Source organism: Hylobates moloch, unplaced genomic scaffold (genome assembly GCF_009828535.3).
Source record: "Hylobates moloch isolate HMO894 unplaced genomic scaffold, HMol_V3 SCAFFOLD_11, whole genome shotgun sequence".
NCBI classification, from domain to species: Eukaryota; Metazoa; Chordata; class Mammalia; order Primates; family Hylobatidae; genus Hylobates; species Hylobates moloch.
This window is the reverse complement of record NW_026652286.1, coordinates 44,243,021-44,263,056: the sequence shown is the minus strand read 5'-3', so window position 1 is coordinate 44,263,056 and position 20,036 is coordinate 44,243,021. Positions and strand designations below refer to the sequence as shown.

General features: G+C 44.8%; 1 pseudogene; it reads left to right on the top strand.

The window, feature by feature from the left end:
• Nucleotides 1-17,685: 17,685 nt before the first annotated feature.
• On the top strand, nucleotides 17,686-19,128 carry LOC116476643 (docking protein 1-like; annotated as a pseudogene).
• The last annotated feature ends 908 nt before the right edge of the window (nucleotides 19,129-20,036 follow it).

The following is a 20,036-nucleotide window of genomic DNA, read 5'->3' as shown; positions in this document are numbered from 1 at the left end:
CAGAGTATCCCTAAAATTAACTTTTCTTTTTCCTTTAGCTGGAATATCCCTTCAGGTACAGCTTCTATTTCTTGAAACTAAAAGATTCCCAAGTTTTTCTCAGTTCCTCACTGAGAATCTCACCTACCACTCATGTAATTATATATGTAGTCATCTGTCATTTATAGATGGGATCACTTTAAGAAAGCTTGATGTATTAAAATGCAAGTGTCCAAACCTGAAAAACGAATGAGTAAGTATTCATTACCCCCAAATAATTGTTTGTTCTACAAAAAGAATTTACTAAAGGGAATCCTTTAAATCGCAGTTTTCCCAGTGCTCTCAAGATATTGTTTCAAAACCAGCATGTTCATTACAATACGGTATGATGTAGCCAATAAAAGAGAACAAGATGAATCTGCATGTGCCAATAGTGAAATAGCCCCAGGAATATTATTAGAAATCTTATCTAAGGCCAGGTGCTGGCTAATGCCTGCAATCCTCGCATTTTGGGAGGCCAAAGTGGGTGGATCACTTGAGCTCAGGAGTTCAAGACCAGCCTGGACAACATAGGGAAGCTCCATCTCTACAAAAACACAAAAATTAGCTGGGCATGGTGGTACACCTGTAGTGTCAGCTACTTGGGGGGCTAAGGCGGGAGGATCACTTGAACCTGGGAGGTCGAGGCTGTAGTGAGCTGAAACTGTGCCACTGTACTCCAGCCTGGGTGACAAAGTGAGACCCTGATTTTTAAAAAATCTTATCTATATAGCTGTATAGCTTTATCCTTTTTGTGTATGTGCACCTGCACAAACACATAGATACAGGGTGTTTTTTTTAAATTTCTAGAAGAAATTAAACAGGGGTCAGGTGTAGTAGCTCACGCTTGTATTCACAGCACTTTGGTAGGACCAAGCAGGCAGATCCCTTGAGCCCAGGAGTTTGAGATCAGCCAGGGCAACATGGCGAAAACCCGTCTCTACTAAAAATACAAAAATTAGCTGGGCGTGGTGGCTGGCGCCTGTTGTCCCAGCTACTCAGGAGGCCGAGGTGAGAGGATTGCTTAAGCCCAGGAGGTCGAGGCCGCGGTGAGCTGTGATAGCACCACTGCACTCCAGCCTAGGTGACAGAGCAAACATCCTGTCTCGAAAACACACAAAAAAAATTAAACAAGGAAATTGTGAACAAGGAAATGTTGAACAAGGAAATGTTCACAAATATTTCCTTTTGAGAGAGGGACTAGGGGAAGAAACGGGGAAGGAATACTTCTAACTTTTCATTTAAACTTTTTATTACTTTATTTCTTTTTAATCATCTGGCCAGTGCATGTAATTTAATTGGGGATTATCTAGTCAGTGAAATTATAAGCTGTCTTTTCTAATGATCTTCCATACTCTTAAAAATGGAAAATATGAAAAATGAATACAGAAGTCAGCAGAACTAAGAAAGCTGCATACCCAATAACTACAAAGGGGATGTCAGAAAGAATCAAGTTCATAACACAGAACCCCAGAAGAGTTCAGGAATGCAAAGCACCAGGTGCTCTGAGAATGTGGGATGCAACATGGGGCTGAAAGTAGGGGCAAGGATTGAACTTTTTTTTTTTTTTTTTTTTTTTTTTGAGACAGGGTCTCACTCTTTTGCCCAGGCTGGAGTGCAGTGGTGCAATCTCAGCTCACTGCAATCTCCACCTCCTGGGTTCAAGAGATTCTCCTGCCTCACCCTCTGGAGTAGGCACACGCCACTACGCCCGGCTAATTTTTGTATTTTTGGTAGAGACGGGATTTCACCATGTTGGCCAGGCTGATCTCAAGCTCCTGGCCTCAAGTAAGTCACCTGCCTCCCCCTCCCAAACTTCTGGGATTACAGGCGTGAGCCAGCACGCCTGACCAGAACATTTATTTTTAAAATGCAGTTAAGATTTCCATGTCTCTTCCTCCATTCTGGTCAGCTGATTATGCCTTCCCCACGGGGGCAGGAGTCTGAAGCTTTAGCCTGTGGATGAATCTACCCTGAAAGCCTCCAGGCTCAGGACCCAGGAAGAGCAAAAGGCAAGAGCTGTGCCAAAAACAGAGAATTGAAAACAAGCCTACTATAACACCCTAGCCCCTCTGGCACAAGCTCCAAGCACAGTGGCAGCCAGGCATATTTCCTTCCTGGGCAGAACACTGAAAATTTGTCACTGAAGACATTGAATGATCCTAGAGAAAAAGGCTATAGATAGGACATTTTACATCCTCCAGCAAAATGGCTGAGTCCCTATCCCATCACCATACAGTAACACTACATTTCACAAACTTGGCACACACACACAGAGCTTTCGAGAAACTTTGTGGTACCACACTCTTCAATAAGAAAGGAAAAGAGAGTCACCAGACATGTAAGGAAAGGTTGAACATGAAAGACCAAAAATAGAACCAGGAAAAAGAAAACTAACAGGAAGCAGAAACAACACAGGAAACCTTCCCCCTGAAATCTATACTATCGAGAGAGAGAGAGAAAAAAAATAATACGACCGTCAAACAAAAACAATATGCCTTTTTTTTTTTTTTTTGACAGAGTCTAGCTCTGTCGCCCAGGCTGGAGTGCAGTGGCACGATCTCGGCTCACTGCAACCTCCACCTCCTGGATACAAGCAATTCTCCTGCCTCAGCTTCCCGAGTAGCTGGGATTACAGGCATGTGCCACCACGCCCGGCTAATTTTTGTATGTTTAGTAGAGATGGGGTTTCGCCATTTTGGCCGGGCTAGTCTTGAACTCCTGACCTCAAGCAATCCGCCCACCTTGGCCTCCCAAAGTGCTGAGATTATAGGCGTGAGCCACTGCACCTGGCCAATATGCCTTTAAAAAAAAAAAAAGGAACACTAACAGAATCGAATAACTTTTAGAATCTTAAGACATGTTAGCTAAATTTTTTTAATCCATAAAACAACTAGGGCTGGACGCAGTGACTCACGCCTGTAATCCCAGCACTTTGGGAGGCCGAGGCGGGTAGATCACAAGGTCAAGAGATCGAGATCATCCTGGCCAACATGGTGAAACCCCGTCTCTACTAAAAATGCAAAAATTAGCTGGGTGTGGTGGAGCACGCCTGTAGTCCTAGCTACTGGGGAGGCTGAGGCAGGAAAATCACTTGAACCTGGGAGGCAGAGGTTGCAGTGAGCCAAGATCTCACCACTGCACTTCAGCCTGGTGACAGGGTGACGAGACTCTATCTCAAAAAAAAAAAAAAAACAGTTGGAAGATAAACAAGAAAATCTCCCAAGATGTAGAACCAAAATAAACAGAAAATGTAAGAGAACGGATACAGTTAGAAAAGTAATTAAGGATGTCCAACATCCACATGATAGGCGCTTCAAAAAGAAGAGATTGAACAAGGGAATATTATCAAATAAATAGCACAAGAAATGTTTTCATCACTAACAGACAACAGTTTTCAGATCCACTCAATGCCCAGTGGTTGAAACTAGATTCTGAGCCAGCCATATCATCAGTAAATATCTGAATACTCAGGACATAAAGAAGATTCTAAAAACTTCCAAAGGAAAAATAAGTGTATTGGTTGGTTTTCACACTGCTATAAAGAATTATCCAAGACTGGGTAATTTATAAAGGAAAGAGGTTGAATTGACTCACAGTTCCACATAGCTGGGGGGCCTCAAGAAACTTACAATCGTGGCAGAAGGGGAAGGGGAAATATGCACCTTCTTCACAAGGCAGCAGGAAAGAGAAGGCACACAGGAGAAATTACCAAAACTTACAAAACCACCAGATCTCCTGAGAACTCACTCATTATCACAAGACCAGCAAGGGGGAAACCACCCCCATGATCCAATTACCTTCACCTGGACCCTCTCTTGACACGTGGGGATTACAATTTGAGATGAGATTTGGGTGGGGACACAGAGCCAAACCATACCAAGAAATCACATGCAAAGAATAGGAAGTCATAATGCATTCCTTAAAAACAACAAGCAAGTTGAAAGGCAACATAGGAATGCCTTCAAACTTCTGAGGGAAAATTACTTTCAACCTAGAAATCCACATCTAGCCAAATTATGAATCAAATGTGATAATACAGTGAACATGTTTAGATATTTGGGATCTCAAAATATATTCCTACCATTGCACCCATTCTCAGGAAGCTATTTGAAGATGGGCTTCATCAAAACAAGGAAATAAACTGAGAAGAAGGAAGTCACAGAATTCAGTAAATGGGGGACCCAACCCAAGAGAGAAGCAAAGAGATATCCCAGAACAACAGCTCTGCAGAGCAACTGCTAGTCCAGATTGGTGGAGGAAGGCAGAAGGTATATCGGTGTATTAGTCCGTTTTCACACTGCTATAAAGAAATACCCGAAATGTGCACACCAACATGGCACATGGATACATATGTAACAAACCTGCACATTGTGCACATGTACGCTAAAACTCAAAGTATAATAATAAAATAAAATAAAAAGAAATCTGTACTTTTAACTTCTACATGTATAAGAATTAAAACATTTTTAAAAATATAAAAATTGGCTAAAAATAAAAAGAGAAGTTATAAAAATATTTTTATGGGATGTCAAATCTTCCATTGCTCATTGAAATTGTACTTTTCGGAAAAATTTACAGTGAGAAAGTTTATCAAATCACAGTGAAAACTGATTTTTTACCTCATACATCAGATGTGATGACGTAATGCATTTTCCTTGTTTTGAGACTTAGAGGAAGTATGATTTTATTAAACTTTTTTGTTTCTAATTAAAGCTATTAAACCACTAAAAAAATAAAAATAATAAAAATAAAAAAGAGATACCCGAGACTTGGTAATTTATAAAGGAAAGAGGTTTAATTGTCTTACAGTTCCACAGGGCTGGAAGGCCTCAGGAAACTTACAATCATGGCAGAAGGTGAAGGGGAAGCAAGGCACCTTCTTCACAAGGCAGCAGGAGGGAGTGAGGGCAGGCACAGGAAAATTCTACTTATAAAACCATCAGATCTCATGAGACTCACTCACTATCATGAGAATAGCATGGGGGAAAACCACCCCCATAATCCAATTGCTTCCCTCCCTTGACACCTGGGGATTACAGATGAGATTTGGGTGGGGACACAGAGCCAAACCATATCAATTGGTCAGTGTTTTCTATGTAGTAAAAGGAAACCTCAAGATCTCGGTGGCTTACAACAACAAACATGATTCATGTTCATGACTCTGCATTCTGACGAGGGTTCAGTCAATACAGCTGGACCTAGCTGGGCTTGACTCTAGAATGAGGTTCCTGTTAAGGTCTTTTCCCCATGTTTTCTCATTCTCCTTGAACCAACATCTACCCAGGCCTTGTACTTGTCAGGGTGAACTGCAGAAGCTCGAGAAGCAAGCCAGGTTACACAGTCACATTTTAATCCTCTGCTCCTCTCATGTCTATTACCATTCTTGGGCCAAAGCAAGTCATAGGGCCATGCTCACCATCAGTGGGGCAGGGAAATATACTCCCCCTACTCTAGTGGTAGATACTGCAAAGTTCATGGCAAAAAGCATGGGCGTATCATTCTGTAACAGAGAGGAAGTGAAGAACTGGGAATAATAATCCAGCCGACCTCAGAAAGCTCCAGAAGAGAAGTCTCCAGGAAAAAAATAATGGGACTGATAGAAGACCTAATATGTCCGACTGTGTGGAAAAGAGTATCTCTAAGGGTTTACAATTCCCTAGAAGAGTGATAATGATAGCAACTTAGAAAACAAAGCAAATTTTTTAAAAGACAACTATTAATTCCAGGAAAAGCAAAAATTGGTACAAAGAAGTTAAAATAATCATGGTAAATATATGATACATACCTGATTAACTAAATTTTGATAAAATTGGTATACCACTACTGTTTGTTTCATGGATCCCAAGATACGTGTGTTATCAAAACTGAAATCTGAACATCTGAAATTGAGAACCATCAGAATCACTGTCAACCAAGAAGTGGCCGTGGTAGAGACGCCACTGCCATGCCTACATGGGATTGTCATTCCTGGTGGCATGGCTGGATAACTGCCACTCCTGAGCATTTTAGGCCACTTAAGGACCATTCAAGGAAAGAATATGAGTGTTGGTTATTGTCTAGAAAGTTTTCACATGTACCTTCTGATAAATTCAAGAAAGTGCCAGTATCAGAACCTGTAGAATGAATATTAGTTGTTTGGAAGAAAATCTCACTGTTAATAGCAGATCTCTCTTTTTCAAGAGTATCACCAATAGTCTTGAAAGTATGAAGTAGGATATTGTGTTTTAATAAGTACGGCTAGGTGCAGTGGCTCACTCTGTAATCCCAGCACTTTGGGAAGGTGAGGCAGGTGGATCACCTGAGGTCAAGCATTTGAGACCAGCCTGGCCAACATGGTGAAACCCCATCTCTACTAAAAATATAAAAAAATTAGCTGAGCATTGTGGTGTGTGCCTGTAATCTCAGCTACTCAGGAGGCTGAGACAGGAGAATTGCTTGAGCCCAAGAGGCGGAGGTTGTAGTGAGCAGAGATCGCGCCACTGCACTCCAGCTGGGGTGATAGAGTGAGACCTTGTCTCAAAAGAAAAAAAAAAAAAGCATGAGCAACAACATCCTAGAGATTAAAAAATGATTCAAGAGAATGGGACTCTGGGCCGGGCATGGTGGCACACGCCTGTAATCCTAACACTTTGGGAGGCTGAGGCAGTAGGATCACTTGAGCCCAGGAGTTTAATACCAGCCTGGGCAAAATAGTGAGACCCCCATCTCTATTTTATTAAAAATGTTTTTTTAAAAAATTTTAAATAACAATTAAAAAAAATTTTTAAATAACAAATTTTTAAAAAAAATTTAAATACCAATTTAAAAAAATTTTTTTTTAAATAACAATTTTTAAAAATGGGACACTGGGCGCGGTAGCTCATGCCTGTAATCCCGGCACTTTGGGAGGCCGAGGCGGGCGGATCACCTGAGGTTGGGAGCTCGAGACCAGCCTGAGCAACATGGAGAAACCCCGTCTCTACTAAAAATACAAAATTAGCTGGGCATAGTGGCTCATGCCTGTAATCCCAGCACTTTGGGAGGCCGAGGCGGGAGGATCACAAAGTCAGGAGATCGAGACCACCCTGGCCAATATGGTGAAACCCCATCTCTACTCAAAATACAAAAATTAGCTGGGTGTGGTGGTGTGCAACTGTAGTCCCAGCTACTCAGATGGCTGAGGCAGGAGAATTGCTTGAACCTCGTAGGCAAAGGTTGCAGTGAGCGGAGATCGCGCCACTGCACCCCAGCCTGGAGACAAGGCAAGACTCCGTTTCAGAAAAAAAAAATTGAACGCAAAACTATAAAACTCCTAGAAGATAACATAAGACAAAATCTAGATGACCTTGGGTTTGGTGATGATTTTCTATGTACTTATTTATTTATTTTACTATTCTTAAAGTTTACTTACTACTATATAAATGAAGACGGTGATTTTTTAAATACAACACCAAAAGCACAATTTATGAAAGAAGAAACATATGTTAGACTTCACTAAAATTAAAAGCTTCTATTCTGCAAAAGATGCTTTTGAGAGAATTAAGACAAACCACGAACTGGGATAAAATCTTTGTAAAACACATATAAAGGACTGGTGTCCAAAATATACAAGAACCTTTCAAACTTGACAATAAAGAAACAATCACCTGATTTAAAAATCAGCAAAAGATAGGAACAGACACCTCACCAAAGGATATGTGCAGACAGCAAATAAATTCATGAAAGATGCTCAACATTATGTCATCAGGGAACTGCAAATTAAAACAATAAAAGAGATATCACTATGCACCGACTAGAATGGCTTAAATCCAAAACGCTGACAACAACAACTCACTAAAGCATTCAGGGTACCCAGTACTTTCTGCTATTTAGGATTTATCAGCACTTTATCATAATCATAGTTCGCCAGTGTAATGTGTTATGGGACTTTAAGATTATCAAAGTCTCTATGTACTAAATTGTGGCACAGAGGCAGAGAGCTGACATAGTTCTGAAGCAAAATAGTGAAAATGTACTTCTGCCCCTACCAGGATAAACAAAATTACCTCTGGTCTTCTTTGCTTATTGAAATAGGGAAAAAAACATTTGCAAGTTAATAACTTTATTGCAGGTGGGAGAGGCGCTGTTGATTTGCTCTAGTGGAGAAACCACATCTGTAAGAGCAATGCAACTGCAGTCATCACCTGTCTTAACCTTTCAATCATCCACCGTCGGTCTCAAAGGCCCTTCTGACTTCTTCATGAGCCAAACAGGTAAATTAAATGGATAAGTAACAAGAATTTTCACCTCTAAATTTTCAGATATTTGATGGTTGCACTAATCTCCCATTTCCCCCAGCAAGGCATTATTGCTCTTTGTTTATAATTTCAATAGGGAGGAAGGTTTAGTGCTTTTGCTCGACCCTTTCAACCACAGCGGCCATATTCCATGGACTGGAGAAACATGGGGATTCTGCCGTTTGCTGAATATATCTAGTCTAACTATACACTCGGGAACTAAAGAAATGATGGGAAAATGGGTTTAAGAACTGGGGTGACAGTAAGGTAGACTGAAATCAAAAGTTGCAGCCGGGCACAGTGGCTCACACCTGTAATCCTAGCACTTTGGGAGGCCAAGGCAGGAGGATCACTTGAGCCCAGGAGTTCGAGACCAGCCTAGGCAACATGGTGAGATCCCTGTCTTTACAAAAATTTAAAAAGAAAAAAAAAAGGCAGCTAGCCATGGTGGCACACACCTGTAGTTCCAGCTAATCAGGAGGCTGAGGCAAGAGGATGGCTTCAGTACAGGAGTTCAAGGCTGTAGTGGGTTATGATCATGCCACTGCACTCCACTCTGGGCAACATAGCAAGACCCTGTCTCAGAAAAAAATCAAAAGTCAATTTATCACTTGACTCCATAAGCCTTCATTCACTCTGAGTGATTCATTAATCACTGTGCCAACTAAAACTCCAAAGATTAGCATTAGAGCCAATGTCCAACACTCCCAAGGTCACAGTTACTGGATCCATTTCCTAGGGCTGCCATAACAAAATACTATACACAAGGTAGCCTGAAACAACGGAAATTTATTCTCCATCTTCACATGGTGTTCCCTCTGTGTCCAAATTTCTCCTTTCTTATAAGGTTTAAAAAAAAAAAAAAAGAAAGAAAAGAAAAGAAAAAAAAGCTTCTTCTAAGGAAACCGTCATTGGATTAGGGCTAAACCAGTATGACCTCACCTTAACCTGATTGCAAATAAACTATTTCCAAATAAGGTCACCTATTTCACAGGTACTGGGGACCAGAACTTCAACATATCTTTTGGAGGAGACACAATTAAACCTACAATGGTTATCCTGGAAAATGACCACAGGCCTTTCTGGAGGAGCCTATAAGGAATACAAAGGGAGGCTGGGTACTGTGGCTTACACCTGTAATCTCAGCACTTTGGGAGGCCGAGGCGGGCAGATCACTTGAGGTCAGGATTTCTAGACCAGCCTGGCCAACATAGTGAAGCCCTGTCTCTACTAAAAACACAAAAATTAGCCGGGTGTGGTGGCGGGCACTTGTAATCCCAGCTACTCAGGAAGCTGAGGCAGGAGAATTGCTTGAACCCGGGAGGTGGAGGTTGCAGTGAGCTGGAATCATGCCACTGCACTCCAGCCTGGGTGACAGAGTGAGACTCTGTTAAAAAAAAAAAAAAAAAAAAAGAAAGAAAGAAAGAAAAGAAAAAAGAAAAGATCGAAAGACAGAAAGAAAGAAAGAGAAAGAGAAAGGAAGAAAGAAAGAAATATATAAGGAGGTATTTATAAATCTTGCTTAAGTAAACTTGCCTTCACCCCATTCATGGGGTTCTAAGTCTGTGAACTAACCCAGGATAGAAAATTCAGTGAGAGATCATAACTCCATTATTCCCCATCCTATTGTCCTAAGTGGGTCCCCTTTTCACCAGTTCCAGAGGGTTTTGGGTTTTACAGATCCGTTAGAATCTTAGTGAACTGCCCACATTCTTTAATCCTAGGGACTCAGTGATCTCAAAATGATCAACCAGCAAAGGTCTCTGCAGGTCAGACCACTCAGAGCAGCTGACAATGAGAGTAACCACACCCAGCTTGCCCCTGGCAGTGAAGTACCCCACCCCACCCTCACAACCCTAGGGTTCCATCATGCTGGTGGAAATGAGGGTGCCTACATGGTGAGCGGTGGCTCATGACTGCAATCTCAGCACTTTGGGAAGCCAAGGCGGGAAGATGGCTTAAAACCAGAAGCTCAAGGCAAGCCTGGGCAACATAGCAAAACCCTGTCTCTAAAAAATATATATATTTTTAATTAGCTGGGCATGGTGGCATGCACCTGCAGTCCCAGCTACTTGGGAGGCTGAGGTGGGAGAATCACTTGAGCCCAGGAGGTGGAGGTTGCAATGAGCCATGATCATGCCACTGCACTCCAGCCTGGACAACAGAGCAAGATCCTGTCTCAAAAAAAAAAAAAAAAAAAAAAAAAGGCCGGGCACAGTGGCTCACGCCTGTAATCCCAGCACCTTGGGAGGCCGAGGCGGGCAGATCATGAGGTTAAGGAGATCGAGACCATCCTGGCTAATGCGGTGAAACCCCATCTCTACTAAAAATACAAAAAATTAGCCAGGCGTGGTGGTGGGCGCCTGTAGTCCCAGCTACTCGGGAGGCTAAGGCAGAAGAATGGTGTGAACTCAGGAGGAGGAGCTGGCAGTGAGCTGAGATCATGCTGCTGCACTCCAGTCTGGGCAACAGAGTGAGACTCCATCTCAAAAAAAAAGAAAAAGAAAAGAAAAAAAAGAAATCAGAGAGGCTGTTTCATCTGTAGTGTCTTCCCCCAATATCTCCAACCTACAGAAACTGGTTATTACAGTACTTTCTGAAGATACCATCACTCTCACAAATATATTTCTCAATGCCTTGGTGAAGAGAATGTCCCCGGGCCCTCCTAGGGGACAGAGCTAGGAGTGAATGAGTCACATTTATAAACCCACGCGAAATTCCCGTCTCCCTAATTCTTTTGATTCTTTCTTCCACATTTTACCAAAGGATTCTTGGCATCTCAATTTCATTTAACTTCATCATGGAATCCAGGTTTCAGTCAACCAACTGAAAAAGCAATTAAATCCACTATATATCCATCAGAATAAATAAAATTAAAAATACTGACACTATTTAATGTTCAAGAGGATATGAAACAAGAATTCACATACATTATTGGTGGAAGTGTAAAATGGCACACCCCTTTGGGAAAAGGTCTAACACTTTCTTAAAGCCAACAATTTTTCAACATAATAATATAAACACTGAAGTATTTAGAGGCCAAGCATATGGATGTCTGAAACTTACTCTGAAACGCATTCAAAAAATACAGTGGACTGACAGAAGAATAGGTGGATGGATATATGATAAAGTAAATAATAAGATGTTATTATAGGCTCTAGAAAACAATTAACTCATGCTTTTTTTTTTTTTTTTTGAGACAAAGTCTCGCTCTGTCACCCAGGCTGGAGTGCAGTGGCGCAATCTCGGCTCACTGCAAGCTCCGCCTCCCGGGTTCACGCCATTCTCCTGCCTCAGCCTCTCCGAGTAGCTGGGACTACAGGCGCCCGCCACCACGCCCGGCTAATTTTTTTGTATTTTTAGTAGAGACGGGGTTTCACCGTGGTCTCGATCTCCTGACCTCATGATCCGCCCGCTTCGGCCTCCCAAAGTGCTGGGATTACAATCGTGAGCCACCGCGCCCGGCCAACTCATCCTTTTTTAAAAAGTCATAAGGCCGGGTGTGGCGGCTCATGCCTGTAATCCCAGCACTTTGGGAGACCAAGGCGAGTGGATCTCTTGAGGACAGGAATTTGAGACAAACCCGGTCAACATGGTGAAACCCCATCTCTACTAAAAATGCAAAAAAAATTAGCCGGGCATGGTGGTGCACGCCTGTAATCCCAGCTACTACCTGGGAGGCTGAGGCAAGAAAATCACTTGAACCTGGGAGGTAGAGGGTGCAGTGAGCCTAGATCGTGCCACTGCACTCCAGCCTGAGTGACAGACTGAGACTCTGTCTCCAAATAAATACATAAATAAATAAAAGTTATTAGGACTACCCCCAGCTATTAGAACGGACGCATGGAATCCAGACTCTTTGGTAAGTGCACCCAGGCTGGGTTGCAATACTGTGATCATAGCTCACTAGCAGCCTGGAACTACTGGGCTCAAGTGATCCTCCTGCCCCAGCCTCCTGCGTAGCTGGGACTACAGGTGCATGCCACCATGCCTGGCTAATTTTTATACTTTCTGTTGAGATGGTGTCTTGCTATGTTGCTCACGACCTCAAACTCCTGAGCTCAAGTGATCCTCCTGCCTCAGCTTCCCAAAGTGCTGGGATTATAGATGTGAGCCACTGCACCTGGCTAGTAATTTACTTCTAAGGAGCAGAATATGGCAAAAATGACGGGATGTGATTTCCAAGATTAGGCTACAAAAGGCTGCCTTCTGTCTTGCTGACATTCCCTCTGACCCTTCTAACATGCTTGTCCTGATGGGGAGGTCCACAGTGCAAGAAACTGAGGGTGACCTCTGGCCAACATCTGATAAGAAACAGAGCCCTTCAGTCCAATTGCTCTTGAGGCACTGAGCCCTAAAAAGAGCCATGTGCGTGAGCTTAGAAGCACACCTGGCCTTAGCCAAGCCCTGATTTGAGACTGCAGATCTGACACCTTGATTGTATAGCCTTGGAAGAGACCCTGAAGCAGGGGACTCAGGTAAGCTGTTCCTAAATTCCTGATGCACAGAAACTATTACATAATAAGGGTGTATTGTTTTCCACTACTAAGTTGTGGGGTAATTGTCATGTAGCAATGGGTAACATCCCTGCCTGATATCGATTCTCTCCCTATTCCTCAGCAATGAAGACCCTATTTCATTTGGGATACTAATGTGCCCAGTTAAAAATCATTCCTTTTTCTAGTCTCCCTTTCAGTTTGATGTGCTCACACAACTAAATTCAGGCAAATACAAAGTAAACAGAAGTGCTGCACGGAGCCTCTAAGAAGGTTCCTTACAGGGAGATGTCTCACTGAGAGATGTACTTTTTGCTTGCTTTCTTCTTCATTCTGGCTTCCTAGAATGTGGATGTGATGGTTGGAACTACAACAGCTATCTTAGAACATTAGGTGAGCTTGAGGATAGAGACCACACTCTAGGAAGAGAAAACAAAAAGAAGGAAGGAGTAGGAGGCCCATGGAGTAGCCACGCCAGCACTGGACTCCCTACCCACAGATTTAGTTTTAGTGAAGAAGAAAGAATCTATTATTTTGTTTTTACCATTGTCATTTTGGATTTTCCCTTAGGTGGTATACAACCTAGCCCTAGTTCATAGATGCTCAGAGCTCTCAGCCATCCAAATTCTCCCATACATAACCACCCCAGCATATACCTCTTCCAAACAATGCTCTAGTTCTCACACAGGACAGAGTGAGAGCAAACTTTGAGTTTGATGTTTTCATTCTCGCTTTAAGCTGTCCACACCACCTCACAATCCATTTGTTCCTCATTCCCTTCAGACTCATGTCAGACAGTCCCCCAAGTCTTTGTTCTCAATGGACACTTCATTCCAGGTAACCACTAGTAATAAGCGGATGAGCTTATTTTCATTACCTTTAGTCCCCCAACAGGCCACACAACCATTCCTAGATTCCAGCTATTTCTCTGAAAGTCTGATGCCGTCAGTCAATCTAGTACCAATTTATGTATCAGAGTCATTAGTTACAAGCAACAAAACCAACTCCATCTTATTTAAGCAAAAAAAATAATTCATTAACTGTATAAAAGATATTAGGTATCTCAGAGAATTACAGGAACAACTAGAGAACCAGATAGAGAGCCACACAGGAAACCAGAACAATGCCCTAAATTAAGCTGCAGGGTTTTCTCCAGGAGGACAATGCTGCCACCGCTGCCCCTTCCTGCTGCCAAGAGCAAGCTCTGTAGGGTCCCTGCTGCCTCTAGAACTAGGTCTTACTACAAGCCCATTGTCCCTGAAGGGAGTTCTGAGGGTCTCTGAATCCTCATTTCCTTATCTACAGATTTCTTAGCTTAGTCTGTGATCCATGTATGGGACTGGCTGAGACAAGGTCAAATGTCTACACCCTGGTTGTGAGGGAAGTTCAGAAAACAAGTATCTGGCATCTATTAGATGGGGAATTTCCCTAACTTAGAAGTGGTTTCAGATGCCAGATGCCAAAAAAAGAAAAACAAATGTTGACCTTTACTGTCAGGCCAGGGTGCCAAGGGGGGATTGGGAGAGTCACGGGTCCCTCATTCCTCTAGCTCATCCCAGATATCCCCATTTCAGACAGTCCCCCTTTCCTAATCAATGCATTCACTTTAGGGTGTGCACAGAATCTGCCTGCAGCCAGTCTGCAAAGCACATGATTATTTTCCTGCAGCCACCTTGGATTGCTGGCCCCAGGCAGAGGAGGCCTCACCAGAGTTACAAATTGTCATACTGCTTGTCATGTGCTTGTCCCTCCCTGGAAGTATCTTCCTGGGGTTGCCAAGTGTAGACAATGTGCTCCAATATTTTGCCATGTTCCTACTGAATCCTCTGAAGCTGCAACCATGGGGCAGAGATAGGGGAGGTTGTTCTAAAAGACACCATACAGTCATTTCCCCGGCTGCTTCAGTCGCCACCTAACGAACAGCTCACTTCCAGACTCAGGATGGAGGGAGTCTTACTATATCCCACCCTCAACATCAACAGGGCCAGTTCCATGTTTTAGGTTCTGCCATGTGCATCACTCTACACCTTGTACCGATTTTTAAATTGGAATTCCTTTGCTTGGAAGTGACAGAAATCCAACTTGAACCAGATTAAACATAAAGAAGAATGTATTGGGTAATAAAATCCAATAAGGGGCTGAACAACTAATTTGCAAAAAAAGCAAGGATGTCTCAGGAATAACTGGAACTAGGAACTTAAATCCTAATAGAATTATCTTTATCTTTTGCTTCAACTTTTTATTTCTGCTTTCTTCACTGCAGATCACCTTTTTTCTCTTCATGATGGAAAATATGCTTGCAGACAGTTCCTGAACTTCATATTTATAGCTTTCACCATTCAAAAAAGAATGACTTGGGCCAGGCATGGTGGTCCACACCTATAATCCCAGAGAACTGGGAGACCAAGGCAGGAGGATCACTTGAGCCCAGAAGTTTGAGACCAGCCTGGACAATATACTAGAACTCTACAGAAAAAAAATCTTTTTTAATTAGCTGGCTGTGGCGACACATACCTATAGTCCCAGCTACTTGGGAGGCTGAGGTGGGAGGATCCCTTGAACACAGGAAGTCAAGGCTGCAATGAGCTATGATTGCGCCACTGAACTTCAGCCTGTGTGACACACAAGACTCTATTTCTTAAAAAGCAAAAACAAAGAAACAAACAAAAAAAAACAAAAGAATGACTTGTTTCTAAGTTCAAATAAGAAAAAATGGTAAGGAAAGGTTTTACTGACCCATCTTTGAAAAGGGTCCACACCTGGACCAATTATGACTGAGGGAAGGATTATGTAAAAGCAATGGTCCCTGGGTAGCCATCTAGATGGATGTGACAGTTCCCAAGAGGGAAGAATGGTGCTGGATGACCACTCCATAATTGTTCATTATGGCAGCCCATTGGCAGGTTCCTTCCCATGCACAATAACTTGGTGTATTAGTCTGTTCTCACACTGCTTACAAAGACATATCCGAGATTGGATAATTTATAAAGGAAAGAAACTTTTTTTTTTTCTTTTGAGATGGGGTCTTACTCTGTCGCCCAGGCTGGAATGCAGTGGCATGATCTCGGCTCACTGCAACCTCCGCCTCCTAGGTTCCAGCGATTCTCCTGCCTCAGGCTCCCAAGTAGCCAGGACTACAGGCATGGCACCTCCATGCCCGGCTAATTTTTTGTATATTTAGTAGAGACAGGGTTTCACCATGTTGGCCAGGCTGGTCTGGAACTCCTGACCTCAGGTGATCCACCCACTTCGGCCTCCCAAAGTGCTGGGATTACAGGCATGAGCCACCGCACCCGGCCAGGAAAGAGGTTTAATGTACTCACAGTTCCACATGGCTGGGGAGTCCTCACAATCATGGCAGAAGGCAAATGAAGAGCAAAGAAAGTCATGTCTTACACTGCAGCAGACAGGAGCGCTTGCGCAGGGGAACTCCCATTTATAAAACCATCAGATCTCGTGAGACTTATTCACTACCACAAGAACAGCACAGGAAATACTCACCCCCATGATTCAATTACCTCCCATCGGGTCCCTCCCACAACACGTGGGAATTACGGGAGCTATAATTCAAGATGAGATTTGCCTGGGGACGCAGCCAAACCATATCACCTGTAGAAGCTTGTCAGAGCATAGCAAGGTTAGTAGGGTCAAACTTTTTCTTTCCCCTTTTTAAAGGAATCAACAAGACTTCTCTCTACCACTGTCTTACACTAACAACTAAGACATTCTAAAGAGAAATGCCCCCTCTCCCCAGATAAGTTCCCATGTGCCCACCAGACTGGGAAATCCTTAAAGAAAACATCCCGCCAGCACGGTGGCTCACGCCTGTAATCACAGCACTTTGGGAGGCCGAGGCGTGTGGATCACCTGAGGTCAGGAGTTCAAGACCAGCCTGGGCAACATGGTGAAACCCCCCCCCCACCTCCCCGTCTCTACTAAAAATACAAAAATTAGCTGGGCACGGTGGCACGTGCCTGTAATTCCAGTTACTCGGGAGGCTGAGGCAGGAGAATCGCTTGAGCCCGGCAGGCGGAGGTTGCAGTGAGCCGAGATTGTGCCATTGCATTCCAGCCTGGGTGACAGAGCGGGACTCCGTCTCAAAAAAAAAAAAAAAGAAGTTTCATGATTTAATAGAAGTTATATTGGATGTCTGATCGAGCTCGGCTTCTGATCATAATTGAATAACGATGACACTGAAGACATCACTTTGGAGGGTACAAAGATGCATTTCGATGGTAGGGAGGAGCCGCTGCTCCCTGTGCTCCCCCAGAGGAGAGGAGGGCTGGCAGGAGTGCGCTGGAGTAAGAAGCCAGCGCAGCGGTCACACTCTGAGCCTAGGACATTCTTGCTCAGATTTCCGAAGGGAGGCTAAGATCAGTGTTTCTGGCAGAAGTGAGAATAAAGTGGTGACACCTGGGAATCCCCAGGATACCACTCTCCAAATTACCATTGGCAGAAAGAGTTCTCCAGGGCACAGGTCCTTCCTCAACCGCTTCCACTGCCTGAGCTCACAGACTAAGTTAATGTCAGAGCAGGGAACGAAGCAGAAGATCCAGGGCAGTCTCCACTGTATCTGTCCCCGAGGATCCTTTTACCTGCCACTCCTTCTGTGGGGGACTCCTCCTCTGACACATGCTCATTGGTTTTACTCTTTCTATAGGATCCCTCGCTGGGCCTTGGTCTCTTCATCTGCAAAAATGAAGGCATCAGGCTGGGTAACTGCAGGGCCCTGATGCCTTCTGAATCTTTCAGGTAAAGGTGATGCTGTGGTGCATCGTGTCTGGGTTATATATGCAAGTTTCTGGAGTAACAGATCAGAGGGAGCCTGGCCAGAGTCTGGTGTGGATCTGTCAGTGCCACAGTACTCAGTCACTTGATAAGAGGGAGAAGGGGGGAAGGAACTGCTGGGGGCCATGGACAGAGCTGTGATGGAAGGGCCACTCTTTTCGCAGAGTCAGCACTTTGGGACCAAGAGGTGGAGGAAGACCTGGGCTGTGCTCTACCCGGCCAGTCCCCATGGCGTAGCGCGGCTCGAGTTCTTTGACCATAAGGGGTCGAGCTCTGGGAGTGGCCGAGGGAGCTCGTGCCGTCTGGACTGCAAGGTGATCCATCTGGCGAAGTGTATGAGTTTGGCCCCCGTGGCTGTGGAGAGCCTCCCTGAGCCCAGCACCACTGCCTTCCACCTGGACACTGCACAGCACTAGCACCTGCTGGCTGTTGATGTGCCGTCCAGTGCAGCCTGGTTGCAGACGCTGTGCCAAAACCCCTTTCGGAAAGGCAGCTGGACTCTGGAACCTACCAATAACCCACCTGAGCTTTCTGCCCTGGAGATGCTGGAGAACTCCTTGTGCGGCCCCACCTGGGAAGGATCCCAGTTCTGGGTAACGGTGCAGAGGACTGAGGCGGTCGAGCACTGTGGCCTGCATGCTTCCTATGTGCTGAGGGTGGAGGCTGAAAGGCTGACTCTCCTGACCATGGGAGCCCAGACTCAGGTACTGGAGCTGCTCCTGTCCTGGCCCTACACTCTGTTGCATCGCTATGGCCGGGACAAGGTCATGTCCTCTTTTGAGGCCAGCGCCGCTGCCTCTTGGGCCCTGGAACCTTCACTTTCCAGACGGCACAGGGAAATGACATCTTCCAGGCAGGTGAGACTGCCATCCACCGGCAGAAGGCCCAGGGAAAGGCCAGACAGGGGCACAGTGTTCTCAGAGCTGATTCCTCTGAAAGGAAGGTGGCAGAGGGGAAGCTATGTTCCCCACCTGGCCCCAAGAGCTCCTTGACAGCCCCCCAGCCCTGTATGCTGAGCCCTTAGACTCCCTGCACATTGCTTCAGGCCCATCCCAGGGCTCCCTATACTCAGACCTCTTGGACAGCACCCTTTCTCGGGCAGGAAAGGGAGTACAATGGAAGAAACCTCTCTGTTGGGACTTGTATGAGCATGAGCAGCAGCAGTTGCTGAAGGCTAAGCTGACGGACCCCAAAAAGGATCCCATCTATGATGAACCCGAGGCCCTGGCCCCAGCCCTTCCCCGGGGCCTTTATGATCTGCCTTAGGAGCCCAAAGATGCGTGGGATGTCAAGCTCAGGTAAAGTAGGAGGGCTACGAGCTCCCCTACAACCCTGCCACTGATGACTATGCTGTGCCACCCACCCAGAGAACAAAGACCCTCCCTGCTTCCAAGTCCCAGGGCCCAGCCTTCCCTGAACCTAGTACTGCAACTGGCAGGAGCAGCAAAAGCCACAACTCAGCCCTGTACAGCCAGGTCCAGAAGAGTGGGGCCTCAGGGAGCTGGGACTGTGTGCTTTCTACAGTAGGGACTGACAGGACTGGGGTCCAGTCAAAGGCCTCTACCTGAGAAGGAGGACTAGGCTGAAGTGGCTGAGGAGGACCATGTGGAGGTGGCACTAGGGATCAGAGAAAATGGTTAGAACCAGCAGAAGCCAGAGGGTGGGAGGGGCCATGCCGTGTGAGACCAGGGGACCAGAGGGACGGGGAGTCAAGGGAAGGACAGTCAATCCCAGGAAGTCTTAAGAAGTGGGGCAGATGGCAGGGCTGAGGATGGGCTCTGCATCCCCCTAAAGCCATCCCTTCCCCACTTCCCCAAAGGAAGGGACAGCTGCGGGACCAGGTCTGTGGAAAGTGGTGTATGGTCAGAGTGGGTGCGGTTTGAGGGGCCTGTGTGGAGGCCTTAGAGAGATGTCGGACTGTGCCTGGATCCTTACCCCTGCACTATTCTTTGCCAGAGATATATTTTAAAATTTTTAAATTGTCATGAAAGTCAGCTTGGGTTTAAAAATAAATAAAAAAATTTTTAAAAAGAGGGAGAAGGGGTTGTCGTGGTGGTGGTGGTTAAATAGCTGATTTATTTAATGTGCCAGGCACTATTCCAACACTTTATGGATTTTAATTCATCGAATCATAAAATGAACTAATTTAACCTGGGCATGGTGGCCCGTGCCTGAAGTCCTAGCTACTGGAGAGGCTGAGGCAGGAGGATCACTTGAGCCCAGGAGTTTGAGGATGCAGTGATCGTGCCACTGCACTCTAGCCTGGGCAACAGAGAGACATCCTGTCTCTAAAAAAACAAAAACTAGTTTACAGATGAGAAAACTGAGGCACAGAGAGGTTGAATAACTTACCCTAAGTCACACAGCTCATCAATGGTGGAACCAGAGTTGAAACCCAGCAACCAGGCTCCAGAATTTGTCATCATTCTTGGAAGTGAAGCTGTCCTGCTCTGCAAGGAGGCTTCACAGCAAGACT